The sequence below is a fragment of the Dipodomys merriami genome, unplaced genomic scaffold (assembly GCF_024711535.1).
Source record: "Dipodomys merriami isolate MVZ:Mamm:240054 unplaced genomic scaffold, mDipMer1.0.p SCAF_69, whole genome shotgun sequence".
NCBI classification, from domain to species: Eukaryota; Metazoa; Chordata; class Mammalia; order Rodentia; family Heteromyidae; genus Dipodomys; species Dipodomys merriami.
Window position 1 is genome coordinate 6,946,588 of NW_027206279.1, and position 5,096 is coordinate 6,951,683.

Sequence of the window (5,096 nt, forward strand, 5' to 3'; positions counted from 1 at the left end):
GGTTCAGTGGTAGAGGGCTTGCCTTGCATGCATGAGGCCGTGGGTTCGATTCTTCAGCACCACATAAGCAGGAAAAAAAAGCCAGAAGTGGTGGTGTGGCTCAAATGGTAGAGTGCTCACCTTGAGCTGAAGAGCTGAGGGACAGTGCCCAGGCCCAGAGTTCAATCCCCACAACCGGACCCCCCAAAAAATAATATAATATATATATAAGTTCTTGGTGTTGGAGGTGTGGCTCAGTTTGTATAGTGCCAGAAAATGAGCAAAATGTTAGGTACTGAGTTCAAATCCTAGTCTTGCACCAACAACAACAAAAAGAAAAAATATATGTTCCTAGTCAGATGTGGTGGTAAGAAGGCTGAGGAAGGAGAATTCAAGTTTGAAGCCACTCTGCAGTATAGGACAAGACCTTGTCTCAATTTCCACATTTAAATATCACATTCACACACACACACACACATACACACACACTATATATATATATATATATATATGTATATATATATATGTATATATATATATACACACACACACACACACATATATATATACATTAGCTATAAAAATAATAATGGTGTTCGCTTCGGCAGCACATATACTAACATTGGAACGATACAGAGAAGATTAGCATGGCCCCTGAGCAAGGATGACACGCAAATTCATGAAGCGTTCCATATATAAAAAATTAAAAATAAAATAAAAATAATAATGCAATTTTATAAGAAAATTTTATTTTATTCTTTTTGAGATTGAACCTCAGACTTTGTACATGTTGGGCAAGTTCTCTACCAACTGAATTATCTCCAGCACAGGAAAAAAAAATTAAATTGGTGGGAAGGTGTGAACAAATGTCTAAAAGCTTAAGCTGGGCACCAGTGGATCATGACTATAGCCTAGCTAGTAGGAGGCTGAGATCTGAGGATCAATGTTCAAAGCCAACCTGAGCAGGAAAGTCCATGAGACTTTTATCTCTAATTAACCACCCAAAAAGCTGGAAGTGGAGCTATGGCTCAAGTGGTAGAATGTTAGCCTAAGGAAAAAAGTTTAGGGAGAGTGCCCAGGCCCTGAATTCAAGCCTCAGGACTGACACAGAAAAAGTTTGTTTGTTTGTTTAAAGGATTATCTCAATGGGAAGAAGGCCTCATTCTTGCAATAGCATATTTATTTTTCTTCAATAATTTCACCAACAGATATGCTTTTGTTGGCCTACAATAAGATATAGTTGATCAAAATGGACAAAAACATGCCTGCACCCTTCTCGGGCAGGTCTCCATCAGCAGAGAAGTGGCACTACAACCTGTTTTTCTTGCAGAATATCATGTCCTTTCAGGATGCTATTGCCTGTAAAGTTCTAAGTCAACATGTTCTCATAGAAACTTAGCGTCTGAAAGTCAGTTCTAGGAGAAAAAGTGAAAGTGCCACTTGACACATTCGTTCTAAATGTTATGTAGAAATAGAGTAACAAATATAGCCATGACTCTATTGAAGAAATCCTGGAAGGCAGGACCTGTACCTCCTACATACAGACATAGTAAAGGGGCATAGGAATGAAGATAGCATCATGGTGGCATTAGGCTAGAGGAGGTGGAACAGTGAGTTCATACATTGATCAACTTTCTATCCTTAAGCAAAATAGCATTGTCAAATAGTGAAGAAAGAACAAATGGCATTAGGCTATGTTAACAAGGATCTTGGGGAAAGTCTTGTGGATCTAACTCACACTATATACATAAAGGAAGTCCAAAGGCCAAGTGGCTCACACCTATAACCAGCTACTCAGGAGGCTAAGTTCTGAGGATCTTGCTTGGAAGCCAGGCAGGAGAGCTCTTGAGACTATTATCTCCAATAAGATACTAGGAAAAAATCATAATAAGTGCTGTAGCTTAAGTGGTAGAGTGCTAGCCCTGAGCAAAATAAAGCTCATTCACAGTGTCCAGGCCCTGAGTTTGCTCCAGGACTGGTATCAAAAAAAGCTGTTATTTTTTGTTTTGTTTTTGAAAGAGCACACTGTATTATCAGTGTGTATTATCAGGCAAGTTACAAAAAGGAGAAGAAATTTATAATGTGTATATTATGTAAGTGAGAAAGAGAAAGAGTCTGTATTCAGAATATATGAAGAAATACTAGAAATAAATAAAATTAAGATGCACAACCTAATTGAAAAGCAAAAGAAAACTTAAATAGGCATATTGCAAATAACTAATATATATGTAAATACTGCCCAACCTCATTAGTAATTAGGAAGAAGTAAATCAAAACCACACACACTCGTGCACACACACCCATACACACAACCTCTATTCCAATTGTGGTTTTAATTTGAATCTTTCTGATTATTAATGAGATTGGGCAATTTTTACATATTTATTGGTTATTTGTGGAAGTCTGCCTTAGCAATACAATGACCTCAGTTCAACCCCTACATCCCCCAGATTTCTTCAACAAAGTATTACAAGGTAGAATTCAGTGAGCATACAGACAGGTAGATTTTTCTATCTGCACTAGTTAGGTCCCTATAAAATACCACATTGCCTAAAATTTGTATTTAAAAGTGATATGTTTAGGAATAGAAAAATAGAAGCTTAATAGAGAAAAATGGTAAAGTTATTTTTCTTCAATAATTTCAACAATAAAGAATTTATTACTGTGGCCTAAATGGAACAAGTTTGATAGATTAATAAAAAATGGGCAAAAATAAGTTTAAGCATGCATCTCATGGCCTTTAACTTTTCAAAAATTCAATTTAACTTTAAAAATTAACATTGACTCTAGTGATATGAAATTCAGCAGTTCTAGGGCTGGGAAATTGGCTCAGTGGTAGAGTGCTTGCCTCGCATGCATGAGGCCTTGGGTTTGACTCCTCAGTACCACATAAGCAGAAAAAAGCCAGAGTGGCATTGTGGCTCAAGTGGTAGGGTGCTAGCTTTGAGTTGAAGAGCTGAAGGACAGCGCCCAGGCCCAGAGTTCAGCCCCCCACAACCGACAAAAAAAAAAAAGAAAGAAATTCAGCAGTTCTAATGATATTGCCTGTCTTCTTCTTGGCAGAACTGGAAATTGAACTCATAATCTCATGCTTGCTAAGCAAGCACTCTACCACTTGAGTCGCTCAATCAAGCCTAATAATGGATGTCCTTGGGGTTTTTTTGATCGGTAGTGGGGTTGAACTCTGGGCCTGGGCGCTGACCCCGAGTTCTTCAGTTGAAGTCAAGTGCTCTAACCACTTGAGCCACAGCACCACTTTCGATTTTCTGGTGGTTTACTGGAGATAAGATACTTAGGGATTTTCCTGCTCAGGCTGGTTTTAAACCTTGATCCTCAGATCTCAGCCTCTTGAGTAGCTAGGATAACAGGTTGAGCCACCAGTGCCCAGCTGGATTTCTTTTTAAAGAAATTATGATCCTAGATTTTTGCAGAAGTCATGGTGTTTATTTTTCTAGCTCAGCACAATGTTGTCATTAAAACAGTACTCCTTACACATACTATTATCACTTTTATTATCCATTTTAGTGTAGATATCACACAGAAGTGAAATAAAGTGAAAAATGAGTTCCAATCCACTTTTTAAAAGCAAAAGGTTTTGGGGCTGGGAAGGTGGCTCAGTGGTAGAGTGCTTGCCTTGCATGCATGAGGCCCTGGGTTCAGTTCCTCAACACCACATAAGCAGAAAAAGCCGGAAGTGGCGCTGTGGCTCAAGTGGTAGAGCGCTAGCCTTAAGCTGAAGAGTTGAGAGGTACAGAATTCAGGCCCACAACTGACCAAAAAAAAAAAAAAAGCAAAAGGTTTTTACCTTCCTTTGTGTTTTCCAAGGCAATTTTCAATTTTTGTTTCCTTATCTGATTTCTTTTTGGATCTGAGCATTTATTATCCTCTCTTTGCTACTTTCCTTTCTTGATGTATAGCCCAGGGTGGCTTTAAACCTTCATCCTCCTATCTCAGCCTTCCATTTGCCACATGACTGGCTTTTCACTACTTTTATAAACATTAAAAACCATGGAGCCAGGCGCCAGTGGCTCATGCCTGTAATCCTAGCTATTCGGGAGGCTGAGATCTGAGGATCGAGGTTCAAAGCCAGCCCAGGCACGAAAGTCTGAGAGACTCTTATATAAACCACTAGAAAATAGGAAGTGACGCTGTGGCTCAAGTGGTAGAGTGCCCACCTTGAGCTCAAGAGTGCAGAAACAGAGCCCAAGCCCAGAGTTCAAGCCCCACAACTGACAAAACAAAAACCAAAACCCATGGAAAAATTTCAATTTTTAGGGGAAACAGAAGAAGTTCATATTTTTAGGTTTTTCTTATGTGGTTAAAAATCAAGGATGAACTAATTATCACCAGTGGGAAATAAATCTTTATCAAATGTAACATTTGCCAGTCACAATGCTAAATGATGTTAAGACCAACAGGATAAGGCCCTTGACTTTAGGGCTGTTAGTCTATAAAAAGGTGAACAATATATAAATGATAGCTACAAGTAAAACAATAAAATATCATGGCTGGAGACATGGCTCAGTGGTGAAGCACTAGCCAGCCTAGCAAGTGTGAGACTGAGTTCAAAACCCAGTACTTCCAAAAAAAAAAACCCCATACATATGTATAGTATTAGACATGCAAATTAGTAGTAAAGTCACAAAGATGACTTTTGAGAAGAGCCAATCAAATAGGTCTTAAAGGACTAGAGAATGAAAGAGAGAGAGAAACTGTGTACCAAGTTGTATAGGCATGAAATGGCCTAGTGATCTAGTCACATATTATTTGATAATAGTGGCTTGGCTATGGCAATTAATAGCATTAAAAAATACAAACAATTTTAATAATCATAGTATTGCCCAAATGCCGAAAGATATGGTCTTTTGCAGTTTCTAGTGTCTGTTCAGCTTTGGGACACAAAACAAAAAATCCAAATGCAGCACCTGAACAGGAGCCATGAAATGGGCTCAATCCATCATCCTGTTTCCTTGATACTGCACTGCTGAAAATAACACAAATGGCAGATTTAGTGAAAAAACGGTGTTGTTGAAAGAATAGCTTTTAGCTTCTACTTAAAGCCCAGACAATGGATCAATGAGGGTCTGCTTAAAAAGCCCTGTATAACTAGCTTTGCT

The 5,096-nt window shown here is 38.5% G+C and overlaps 1 non-coding gene across 1 annotated transcript; it reads left to right on the forward strand.

Moving 5' to 3' along the window:
- Nucleotides 1-571: 571 nt before the first annotated feature.
- Nucleotides 572-678, forward strand: LOC138816308 (U6 spliceosomal RNA). The gene has a single exon (XR_011368610.1). It is a non-coding gene; the product is annotated as a U6 spliceosomal RNA (small nuclear RNA).
- The last annotated feature ends 4,418 nt before the right edge of the window (nt 679-5,096 follow it).